The sequence below is a fragment of the Falco biarmicus genome, chromosome Z (genome assembly GCF_023638135.1).
Source record: "Falco biarmicus isolate bFalBia1 chromosome Z, bFalBia1.pri, whole genome shotgun sequence".
Taxonomy (NCBI): domain Eukaryota; kingdom Metazoa; phylum Chordata; class Aves; order Falconiformes; family Falconidae; genus Falco; species Falco biarmicus.
The window spans coordinates 29,579,430-29,592,788 of record NC_079311.1 but is presented as its reverse complement, the minus strand read 5'-3'; the positions used below and the strand labels follow the sequence as shown (position 1 = coordinate 29,592,788).

General features: G+C 35.6%; 1 long non-coding RNA gene across 1 annotated transcript; it reads left to right on the top strand.

Moving 5' to 3' along the window:
* The first annotated feature begins 730 nt into the window (after positions 1 to 730).
* Positions 731 to 8,241, top strand: LOC130142709 (uncharacterized). The gene is made up of 4 exons (XR_008819485.1): positions 731 to 764; positions 875 to 993; positions 3,567 to 3,678; positions 4,956 to 8,241. It is a non-coding gene; the product is annotated as an uncharacterized LOC130142709 (long non-coding RNA).
* Positions 8,242 to 13,359: the final 5,118 nt, after the last annotated feature.

Sequence of the window (13,359 nt, the reverse complement as noted above, 5' to 3'; positions counted from 1 at the left end):
TATTTGAAAGACATGGTGGCTTTCATTAAAAATTATAATGATTATCACCTTGAATATTCTTTCCTTTATTTACAATGATAGGATGGGGGAAGAGAGAGGATATTTTCCTTGCCCTTCAATAACAGAGGATTATATTCAGAGGCCAAAGCTTTATTATCCCTATTTTTTCTCCAGATTTTAGGTGAAAAAGGTTCTAAGTATATTTACGAAATCATAATTCTTCAGTATTTATTTTGTGAAGGTGTGATGCCAACTTTAAGCTCCTTTGAATCGTATATCTTAGGCTAGAGATTTGCTAACAGTTTACAGAAAGTACTTACTATTCTCATTTTCAATACTTTCTACAGTGTATGGAATGTTAAAAAAGGTAGAAGGGCATCTATTAAAATACAAAGTGAGATGCAAATATTACAAATTTGATGTAACAGCTCAGATGTATTTAATTTTCCTAATAATTGTTTTTATCAGGTGAAGTAATTGTGAATTATTTTGTCTCAGAATACTGTCTATGGGAGGTTTTGTTGTGTGAAGTTCTTAAATTATTCTACAGTAAGATGTCCTCAAACTCTGTGTACCTTACCAGATTATGCAAAGTATTCCAAAGAACTGTATGAACAGTGGTGTTTGCTGCTTGATGCATGCCACCGAGTTGGGATGCCCAAGCCCTAGCTGCTGTTGCTAATTGCAGTGCTCAAGTAAACTGAAGTCTGGGAAATCAAACATTAAGAACATCCCATTCTGACAGATCTCAGAAGCCTTTTCAGGTCAGTTACATTGTGGGCTTTAGCATGGAGTCAGGGCCTTGGTTTCTTGCAGCCCTGAACTCACTTCAGTCACATAAACAGTTTGTTCCCTTTTCCCTTTGTTTTAAAAGATTTGAGGAGTTTCTGCTTTGTATCAAGGAATATGGATGCTGTTTCACAAGATCATCCTCTTTCCTTCTGTGGTTTCCTTTGATTTCCCTGCACACGTTTCACCTTCTGTGGCAATGAGGTGGGAATATTACTGTCTGGTTTAGTATACAGAACCTGAAGGTTTCATCTGCAGACCTTACCTTACCCAAAGTAAAAAATAGTAATACAAGGTCAGGTAACAAGGCCATTGTAGTAAAAATACACACAGAGGCTGAGTCCAGGTGGCTAAAGCAGCTCAATTTTATTTCACTTTTTAGCTTTGCCTGACTTACTGTAATGTAGTTTAAATAAAAATTTAAAATCAATTGTGTGTATGCATGTATGTTTATAATGAGGTAGACATGTAGAATCACAAAGTAGAGTGCAACAGGGGATCTCAGTGTCACTACCAAATGCAAATGTGAAATGCAAATATTATTCTTGCTGTTTGAACTAGGCACTGAAGCTCCTTGTGAAGTCAACAGAGCCTCCACATAATTTAAATCCTCCATGCGACGAGTCCATCCAAACTAATTTTCATCTGTGTTTCAGCTAATGCAACTCAGTCATTTTTCATAAAATTTCTTACTAGGAACAAGTAAAGAGTCTCAGAAACTCAGTGCTGTGCCAGGGCTTGTTTGGTCTGGGATTTAGTCTTTGTGGAAAATCTAGCTGTCTGTGTTTCTCCCAGTTCTCATTATTGTCTACCCCAATCCTATAACTGTTTTATCCCACCTTGCTTGTATCTCTCCATCACCTTGGCTCAATCCTTGATTGAGGAATAAGAAATTCCTGGTGCTGACTGATGCGCACATCTGCCATACAGATATCTCTCTTCTCCCTCTGTATTGCTGGAGCATGACATGGAGACTGCTGCTATGCTGGAGGGAAGTAATTTCTTCAGAGTTTTGGTTTCTTCTCCTGAGACAGCGGTGTGCAAGGCAGCCCAGTTGCCATGGGATGGATGATAGTCACTGTAGATGGAGTGAATCAAAGTACTTAAAGAGTGGTAATTTGTGAGAAAAATCTGCTGAATCTGTAGAAACATTTTTTTTTTAATTAGTTCTTAACCTTCTGCTCAAATTAGTTTGAATATTTCCAGACATTAAAATGACACATTTTCCTTTTCATCATTTCTGCTTTTCCTTCCTTTCCTACCCCGCAACTTTTAAGTTCTGTTCAAATCATGGAAGTGCCTATGGATAGTCTTTAAATTCTTAACAGAGATTCAGAGAGCAAGGCAGTATTTTCTGCTAACTACATTTGTGACAATAGATGAAAAACAAATGAAAATTAGTTTGGGCAGACTCTTGGCATCAAGAATTTCAATTATCTGGTGGCACTGTGAGCTCTGGTGTCTAGTTGAGGTGCCAGGCTTAAACTTCTTCAGCTGGTGACATGGATATATCTGTGCATTGTATACGCCTCTCACTTAGTGAGCGAGTGAGCAATTAGACAATGTGTAGGTACCTCTAAATTATATTTCTCAGAAACTTCATGTAAAAATTGCCCTTTATTCTTCTTGGTAGAAGGAGCAGTAAGTGTCCCTCATATCAGATCCTCCACCAGAGTGAAACAGAAATTGGAAATTTGAGATAACTGCATAACTAGTTTTGATTAGAAAACTAGTTTTGCTTGCCTTTTTACAATTTCTAGACAAACTGTTACCATGGAATCGGTATTTAAACTGCTCTGTTGAGATGTCAATGATTAATTTGTTATTGAACAGTCTTCCTGTGTGTTTAAACTTTGAAACATTCCCTTTTGTGTTTTCTAGGGATAAAATTAATTTTTAGCATCTCTTTTCTGTGAGAATTCCTGTATTTACGTGTTCAGGCTGCTTTCTTGGTTTAACTGATCCTCTTCTGTGGTGCTGCAGACCTGAATGTATACACAGTTATGTAAGGAGTTATAATTAAGATCTGAGAAACATCATGCATAGATGACTGTAGGCTCTAATATTCGTTTGCTTTTTGTTATTTTGCTATGAAGCTTATTGCAGACAGTTTTCTTTCAGTTGACTTCTTAAAACAATTTTTAAGCAACTTCTTACAGAAAGAATAAACTACTCTTAGGTCAAAGTAGAAGCCATCAACTGATTGGCAATATGATTTCTTGTTAAACAAATACAACTTTACATGTAAGCAAATCCATTGTGCATTATGTAATAGCTATTTTGCATACTATAGGACACCACACATAATTTTTTTAATGACTAAACTTTTTTCAAAACAAAACTAAAAAGACCCCAACCCCCAAACAACTACTGAGGCAGTCATACATTCTATAATGGATAGCTTCTGGGTTTGTTTGAAGTACAACAAATGAGTTTTGAATCTGTAACACTATGGGAGTATGTATACGCAAGGAAGAGAGAATACTGGAATATAACCCTTTTGAAAGTATTTTGCTTTCACATTCAAAATGAAAGGCTAGATTAAGTTTCTCATTGGAGAAAATAAAGCTTATAGGAAGTTTAATATCTCAAATATGCAGATTGCTCTTAAAAAACAAATGAGGTCTTGCTTCAGGAATGGCAAATTAGAGATTTTGTAGCAATTTCAGATCAAGATTCTGAGTATAAAAATGTATGTGTCTTTTAAATAAATTTCAGGAAGTTTTTGAAATGTCTGAGTCCATGTCTAAGCATCTTGTTTTATTGCTGTACTTCAGTTTGTCACGTTACTGGAAATCCAAAACAAGACTTTCTTGTTGGAGGGAAGAAGCAGAATTTTTTTAGAGGAAGCCATTTGAGTTTTGGACAAGATGCAAGCATTACATTTTGGTCAGTTTACTTCTTTACATTTTATTGTCCTTTAAATCCACTGCATTTAAAGTAGAAGTATGTAAATTTTGGCCTGGTTTTTGGATCTGTGTGGATCAGATGTAAAGTGTCTTCTCACTTAGGGAAATCAAGGTGCTTAGCTCTATAAAACAAACCCAGTGTGTTTATGATTGAATGAACCACAAGTATGAACAGAATATCTTTAAATATATCTATAAAATACAGTCTTTACCTCACAGGGAGAGTCTGGAAATGTATCTGATCGATTTTGTAGTTTTGGGCACAGTGTAAATGAGACTTTCTGGTGCTGCAGTATATTTTTTCTGGCTCTGCTGTGTTCTGTCCTGGCCAGCTAGCTGTGTGTTAATCCTTTCACAGAAAGGAAATCTGTGGAGTGCGGTCTTCTGATTATAATAAAATACTCAAAAGAGTTTTGTGTAAGTTACATTTACAGCAAGGAGCTGTCTGGGACTGTAGCAAGTTAGGTACTTGTAGGAAAAATGCTAAAATTTATTTTGTGGAAATAAGAGGATGGTTTTGCTCTTAGCTGAGGAAGATGTTCTCAGTGATGTGAAAAATGTAAGGAGTGGTGTGCTTGCTGGTGAAAACTGTATCTGCTTCATCCCCAAAGATTAAAGAGTGAAGGGTCAGATCTCTCCACAAAGCTAGAAACATAAATGTCAAATATTACATCTTTAAATGTATTTGCTATGCCAGAGTATGTCACTGGGAGTCTCCTAATGATGAGTTTGTCCCGTATTGTCAGATCTTGCCTTTGCATTACTTCTGTTCTTCAGGAAGTTTCTGAGATTATTTTTTTTTTTAACCTTTGATGTGTCTTTTTTTTCTTTCTGGATTTGTGGAAACAACTAGTTTCTTGGTGCTTGTTTTGTGTTCCAAGTCTGTTCTATGTGGACATGGAGGCTGCAGGATCCAGGGAGAAATCTTTCTGCCAGTCTCAGGGAGTTGCTGGAAGAAATCACCTTTGTTTCTTGTGAAAATAGTGTCACTCTGGGGGGCTAAAACCAATATTGTTTGTTCCCTGCAGCTCTTTTAAAACTGCTGCACTTCTGTGGGAGGTGAATCAGCAGGGAAGGCAGCAAACTGAAGCCTTTCACTTAGGTAGAAATAAAGCTAGTCTAAAGCTGGAGCTTCTTGTACTGTTGCAAAATTGGCCATGCATTTGTGGCTCTAGATGAGTTCAGGTTTGTTGACTGTAATGCAAAAGCAACCTAAGCCTTATGTTCCTTCTGAATAGAACATCATTTGTATTTCAGGTGGGATGGAGCTTGTCAACAGATGGAACACAGCAGCTGAAAGCTCTTCTTCCTTCAAGTTACAGGATGACTTTCTTACCCTCAAGCTACTGGAGTTCAAAAAGAAATTTTGCTTGGTACTAAGTAACTATCACAGAATTGATTGTGTTTTCCTGTTTGCAGAGACAGGGTACTTGACTAAGCAGGTTAATGTTATGAGGGTAATTCCCACTTAAAATACCCATTTTCTTCACCTGCTCGATGGTCTTCCTTCTACCCTGGTCTCTGCCTTTCCAGTTCAGTTCTGTCTTGACTGCAAAGATAGTACCCATACGGAGCTTTGGTTCTTATTCAGCCTAATGGTTGGGTAACTTCCAGTTCTTGAAGCAAGCTGGGAACAAGCTAATGCTGAAATTGACAGCTAGTTCAAGTAAGACTTGGCAAAGCTTATTTCAGATGTAATTAACTATATTTACTTATATTTACTGTAATTTGTAGTAACACAACTTAGATTTAATTTTTGACAGCAGATTCTTCTGCCATGTGGTGATGTTTGCTTCAGTTGAGGTGGTTGTCACTGACAGCTAATCTTTCTGTGGCAGCGTGTAGTCAAGTGATTAATCACCTTAAACAATATTCTTAACTAACAGCATTCTGTCTTACAGTGAGAACAATCTGGAAACAATTTGCCTTGTCTGCCTTTTTTTTAACATGATCTGCATGCTACCTAGCTTTTGAAGAACCTGATTAGAGGGCTTTCCTGTCTGTCATTTTAAAATGCTGTTACATCTTTAATAACAGTTGCAAAAGTTTGAATGGCTATGCATTGAAGTTGTATTCTGGTTCTCATTTGCTGTATTTAGGAGTTACACTTAGATGGATAGAATGTTTCTTATTATCAGTTTGTAAATTCAGTTAAACAGCATTATGATCTAGGAACTTTTTTTTTTAATCACAAAACATTGGTCCAATTTTTATTTATACATTGGTCCAATGAACTCTTCACCTTGGAGAATGATTTCTCTTGCTAATTAAAATGGCCTTGTTCAGTATGTTCTGAGACAAAAGAGAATTAAGTCTGTATGTTTATTGTACTAGTGGGTGATGGACTTTTGATTAGGGCTTGACAGCAGTTCATGCTTTAGTTTGACCATATAATACATATTTCTTAGACAGGGTCCAAAAACCTTGAGTAATATGGAAGAAGCAGCTCTGGAAAGTAACTTCCCTGTAAATGTTTGCTTTAGGTGGCTTCTGAACTGTTTACAGTTACTCCACATAATTTGGAGGGTTTATGGTCAGTGGCAATTTTGTATGGCCTCCAGAAAAATACATTCAGATGGAGAAATGGGTTACATAACTAGCTTAACAGAGAAAGATGCAGTATTTCTGTGATTACTGGTGATTAAAATGATTGATTTTAGTTGTATTTGACAGTCATAAGTAGAGGATGGTATGTTTTCCAGAATAGTGAGTCTTGTTGCAACTTTATTGTCATTAAAGGCTATAGTTGCACAGTGACCAGTTTAATCATATTGCAATCAGTAAGGACTTTTCTGTAAAATAGCAAGCTTGTTTTATTTAAGACTATTAATTCCTCACTAGTTGAAGGTTATAGTTTACAGCACAGGCTTGTTACATGTGTATTTAAGTGTAACTAGCTAGTATTTGGAGGTTGTTTTTTTATACCTTTAGGATTAAACTTGTAGTTGCAGTAAACCCTTGGGTCTCTTGTTATTTGCTGTGAGAAGGAAAGTCAAGGTTATGTATGTTTGTATATACCCATGTACTCATACACCCATATATTTGTACATGTTCTCTGCAAAGCTGTTTTCCTTGATGTGTCAGCAGAGACAAATAGGAAAGCAAGATATGGCATAGAGATATTATGTATTCATGTTTGAAATATGTCTTTTAATCCCAGGCAGTGTATCAGAAATTTGAATGAAATATAACATTATAAACGATGATCTGTAGTATATATAAGGAAAGGTATGTGCCAGAGCCAAAATGGAAAGCATTTTTATGCAAACTTTTATGAATGTCATAATTCTAAACCTTAAGCTACTATTAGGCATACCAGTAACCATAAAGCCTGTTTACACAAGTTCAGGGGCTTTCCTCTTACATAATTATAAGTTTATCTATTTTAAAGAATCTTAAAAACAGAACTTTGCATTCAGTTATCTCTGTTTATTAGTGTTCAGTGAAAAGTATTTTTTGCAGCCTGCGATGCACTGGTAAAGAATGTGGAAAAATTATGCTTAGGTAGATGTGAACTGATTAAATTGCTTTTTACAGTAAAAGTGATTCTGAAGTTGCTTATGAAGAATAGTGTATGTAACTAACACAGATGAGTTTTTAAAAATTGTATTTATTTATTTGGTCCATATTTGAGCAAACTAATGTGTGGTCATTTTCACATGCAAATACTTTGATTTGGTTGCATGCACATAGGACTCACATTAATCATAACAGGAGACACATGGTAAATAAATGTCACAATTTGGTTTACTTTGCATAGAGTAACTATACAGTTAAATAGAAGTGTACAGCCACCTGCAGGTATGTATGCCTGCAAAAGTAATGAACTTGTATTTTGGGAAGCTGTTCACAAAACCACTTTAAAATATATTGGTTGAATTTTGAAAGTGCCACACTGCTGAGGTAATTTAAAGAAAAGAAAAGAAAAGAAAACAAAAAACACCCAAAAAGCACAAAAATCCCTTTTAAAAATCCACACAGTATGTAACAGTAGAACTTCGGTGATGAAGAAATTCCAGAACTTTATTGTCTTAATACTTGACAGTTTTTTGCGTTCTTGTTTTAAAATTAGGTGAGAGTCAGGATGCACCCAATAACCTTCAAATTCATGCAGTTCTGATGGAAATGTTTCTAAAATGATTGAATTTTCTATTAATATTACTTATAATCATTCTGCCATACAGAACAGAAATTTACACTATGAATTAGTAGCTGGCCATCTTTCTAAATTCAGAGAAGTTGTATTCTTTACTGCTTAGCTGAAGAAGAAACGATGTTACATCTGTGTTTAGACAATTTCTACCCCTCCACCCCCGTTTACCTGAAAGAGAAATAAAAATATCATCTAAACAAGCAGCTGTTTGCAAGTCAGTTATTATTTTCTATTGAACATGTAAGCTTGAGTAGAAAATGCAAGTGCACCCTATATATATACCTCTGTGCACTTTTGGTGGAGGAGACCTCTCCAAGGAATGATGAGATACTTAGTTCTCAGCAGCACTGATTCTGCAAATATGCTATTTGTCCTGATAATATGCATATAAACCTGATTAAACTAAAGTGGCTGCTGGGTATTGTAACTGTCTTGTGAATCAATCTTTGCATTTCTTTAAAATCACTTTATCTTTAAGCATGTAATAGGAATCATAGGTTCATGCTTTGTTTTTTCTGTGTAATGTCTTAAAACTGTGTGTCAGAGGTCTTAGTGGCAACAGAAGTAGTTTTACAGGAGGCAGTTCTATAACTGTTCTGTAATACCTGCCATCAAACTGAGAAAAGCTGTCAAATGTATAATGTTACTCAATTGTTCAGGTTTCTTTTACTCTTGTATATAATTCTGAAGCTGAAAACAAAACTGAGTTTGGATTTGTTCTCCTTCCTTTACGTGGGAGAATTGTGTTTTGTTTGGTGGTTTTTAATAATGCATATTAGTGGATTAACTGGCCTTGCTGACATGGCCATCTTTTCACCCATCTCTTTCCTTGATGCACAGTCCTGCAGGATGTCAAGATAATCTTAAAAATTGAATATATGATTTGAGGGTTTGAAGAATGCTTACTTTTCATTGTACAATCTCTCTTGGAGTGTGTTACAAAAACATTTATAACCTTGTGTTTTCAGTACCACAGGGGCTTGAGGTATTTAGGTCAAAAAGGTAAGAGGGAAAAACATATTTCATGTTCCTTGCTTAAAAGCACTGTTAGAAGGCACCCAAGCAGAAAGTGCAGTAGATCAGCAGTTGTAGTCACTGGATGCAATCATCCAAACTGTCTGAAGTGATTTTGCTTAACCTGGGCTATCCTTAGAGTCTTTTTAAAATATTTTTGAAATTAGTTTATGAAATTGTGGTGTTGCCTTCCATTTCTTACGTTGTTCTGACTGGACAGGTAATTTTGTGAATCCTAATTCATGATCTGTATTAATTTTGTAAGAGCATTACTGCAACAAACATTGCAATGTTTCCCCTTTTGGTCACCCAAATGCCTTCCCAGATTTTATGCAGGAAGAAGTGTTTGCCGCTGTCAAAGCTGGTTTCCTTTCCTGTCCCTTTGACCTCTGTGGTATGTGACTAATATGTTAAGTGTGTTAAAACCCTTCCAAACAGCTTTGCAGACTAAAGCCAGTCTAAATTAAACACTGCATGTTGTACTTGGAAAATATAGTATTTTTTATTAGCAATAAAACTTCATTTATATGTTTCACCTGTTTTGTTATGGGGTGTAGGAACTGAGGAAGATCTTGAACTGGCAACTTTTCTGTTTCTTGTAATCAGCTGAAGGTAAAAGGGTATTTGGAGAGTAAGGCCTAGGCCTTATTTTGCTGTAACACTGTTTCAGAAAATAATAGATTTCCTCTAGGGGGCAATGCTTCTCTCCTCTCTTGAAAGAGGATAGGAAAATATCATTTTAGCAGGGGATAAGGAACTGCCTTCAATGCTGTGTCTATCTTTCAAGTATTGCTTTGGGTTCATGGACTTAAGCAAGACAGCTTTTTAAAAGCCAAGTACATAAAAACCTTTGAAACTCTAGATGTTATGTTAAAGTATGCATCTTTCCGGGCCAAGTGACGTTTTTTGATACCACTTTCTCACAACTGTCATTAAGTAGTTCAATGAAAGCTTGTAACTCAAAGTATGCTGGTTGTGATCTTTGACCACTCCTTTCTTCTTTCTCTTGGCCATGAAGAGAACAAGGTGCCTGTAGCAATCTGTATGCTTAGGTTCACTTGGGGGCTGGAGGCAGTCATGAAGTTTTTCTGTTGCTGTTGAAATCAGGAGCCCAAATTTTCTACAGTTGTTTAACCAATCCACCGTAGTAATTGGTATTCATGTATGCAGGATATTTGTCCTTACTGTAGAGTGACATTCCCCATGTGTTACTCTCTCTTAGTTCTCCTTGTGGTTGAATGTTGTCTTGAATAGATTCGTAGTAGTTGGTGTCCCGGCCAAAAATATGACCAAATGTGACCCGGCCAAAAGTGTTTCTGAAGGCACATGTGATGTGTAATCTGTAGAGTACTTCCGAGTAGATTCTCGAGTAGGTTTAATTGATCAGACCCCGTGACTACTTCACAGACCTTTTGCTGTTGATTTTTCCCTGTAAAAGTAGTTCTAGTCAATCAACCTGACAGGTAAGATACATCTATTCCTTGATGTGAACAAAATCAACTTTAATTTAAGTGATTGTTGAGACACATTCTCAGAAGGAGCAATATATGCTTTCCTGTTATTAGGAATGCAAACTGAAGGAGTCAGTTAGAATAGGACATACTTTCAAATATATATATATATTTTTTCTAGATTTTTGAAGGAGTCTGCTGTACCCTTGGCATGCCAGACTTGCAAGTTATCAGAGAGATTTTAGATCGGTATTGGTATTTTGTATTGCATTTCAGACTGTAGTTTCCTCCTTCCTTCAAATCTTTCATGCTTTCAAAAAATATCTATTGAATAAAAAAAAAAAACAAATAGCAATCAGGTGGAAGAAAATAAGAAAGTAATGAAATTGTATTTGGGTTGTGATTGCAGCCATCAGTATCCAATGTTTACTTCCAAACTTTCGTACAGCTAAGATGGCTATTCCTGTCAAAGTACACATTGCTGCAAATAACACTGGAGTGCGGGTTGGTGTTACAGTTCACTAGAGTGGAAAAGAGGGATCATCCTGAATGTGCTGTTTTCGTTAATTTCCCAATTTTTTTTTTTACTTGTAAAGTAATAGTCAAACTGTGTCTAATAGCTATTGTTTAGGCAAAATTTTCGTTAATTTCACTGGGATTTCAGGCTTGGGCTGGCAAGCTGATAAGTTACCTCTAGAATTCTGTGGACCATTCTTGGATGTTGAAATTTATCCTTGTGTTCGCAGGCTTCTTCTGTCTACTGTCTAACACACTAGTTCTTTGAGCTTTTTACTTTTTTTTTTTTTTTTTTTTTTTTTAACAGAGTCACAGGTTGTTTTTATGATGTGCAGCTGTATGAGTAGTATGGAAGGTTCTTTGAAACCTTTTGGTCTTGATGATGGCTATTACCTCCCTGCTTGTTATAGTTTGAGAGTCTAGGTTCTGATGCATGCTGTTCTTTTTAAAACTGCTGTGGTTTGTTATTTTCTCCTTTTATTTAATATTGTTTTTAAGGGAGTGAAGTTTCCAAAGGCAGCAATACTAATCAGATAACCTACTTCCACTGCTAATGCGGTTCCCCTTCACTACATTCTTTTGCCAGTTTCCTCAGTCCCCATGGTGTGCCAGTTTAGCTCTCTGGGCTGATGGAAAACTGGGTCAGCAGTGCTGGAGGGCGAAAAGGGCTTCCATTTGTGTGTTTAACAAGAACAGCCATGCGGGAGAGCTGAGGTCATGCAGCCAAGCAGGGAATGAGGAGGAGACTATTTGTCTCTTGTGAGACCAAGGTGGGGTGGGCTTGTCATTCATTTTCATGAAATCTTACCCTAAACCAGCCTTGGAGCTCTGTTCCCTGTAACACCTCTCCAACTCCTTTTCGCTGAAGTACTTGTTTGGCATCTTTGCTCATAACAATTTCACATTTAATAACAATACCAGGGTTTGCTGAATTCAAGTACTTTGTGCCTACATAACTTTCTTATAAAGAGATGTCTGAATATGTGTGAGTGTCTTGCAGTTGAGGCAGTAAATTCATTGAAATTGGTGCAGATGATAATATTCAAATATTGATTACTTTGCTTGGGGTTTTTTTGTTTGCTTTTCTGGGTTTTTTATATTTCATTTTTGCGGGTTTTTTTAAATAGAATTAGTAAAATGCATTCCCTCAGTGTAAAAACATTTCTGAGGAAGGTATTTGTAGGATTTGTTTATGCATTGCAAATTTTATTCTTAGTTCTACCCTGTAAGGGTTTGGAAGAAAGAAGAGCAATATTGTAAGAATATGTTTGTCCTCAGTTTTAATGATGCTTTTGTGTCTCAGTGGTGTTATTTCCTTAGACACTCCATGTACTATTGCATGGTAATATTTTTTTTTTTTACATATAAAACTAGTATAATTCCTGATACACTTTTCTATTTTTTTTGTTGTTGATATCTTAATTGTTTTAGGATACATTTGTAGTAATAGTGGTGATAAGAGAAACATAGTAGGCTTTCAGGCTAATAGGATTAATCAGTTTTAAACAAAAGGCAGAAGATTGTTGGCTTTTAGAAGCCAGTTTGAAATCATGTTTAGTTTTTCATAGATAATTTTCTCTTCAAGAACAAAGGATACTTAGGGAAAGCAAATAGTTAAAATTAACAACTTGACACTGAAAATGAAACAAATGTCACAAGGACCAAGCATTTTTCCTGTCAAAAAGACAACTGCAATTTGGGAATCAAGATAATATAACTTTAAGTGCCTCCTTTTCTTAGTTTTTGCTTGTACTTTTAATATTTTTTTTTTAGAATTTGCATTTTATTTCAGAAAAGTATATTCAGAAGTCTTTTGAAAAGTTTCAACAGGAGGAATTTGCTTTAGGAATGTGTTATTGCATATTTGACATTGTGTAGAATATGCCTGTGTATATTGATATTGTTTGGATTTTTTTTTCCCTTTTGGAGCTTTGCATATCTGATATTATTCACAGTTAACGTGTGATTCCTTCATTGAGATTGTTATCAGGGTTTTGCCACTGTAAACTTCTAAGAAGTCTGAGCTCCTTTATGTACTTCATGTAATTAGATGTATTTTAAAATGAGATTTTTGTGATTGTCAGAACTCTAAATTATCAGTGTGAGGAAAGTAGTAAATCTATCCAAGATAACTTACATAAAGAAATGTAGATGTAGGGCTCACCTGTATGTATAAGTGCTTACACAGTCCTATGAAAGGATTTTCTATTTAAGTTTATCATTTAGATACATTTCCTTTAGGAATTAATATACTTAAAAGTACATGACTTGATTTGATAACAGTTTTGAAATATCTGTTACAGATCGGGCTGAACAATTCTATTTTTCAAAAGCTGTTACTGCTAGTGAGTTTTTAATAATTATGCTGTTAAGATAAAAATTAATATGTAGTATTGTCAACCAGCATCATCTTTGAATAGAATAATTGCTGACGTTTGGAGATAATTTTAACTATCTCTGGTTTAACAAATCTCTTGCTTTGTTTTAAATAGCTGTACCAACCAATACAATCCTTAATGAATTCTGT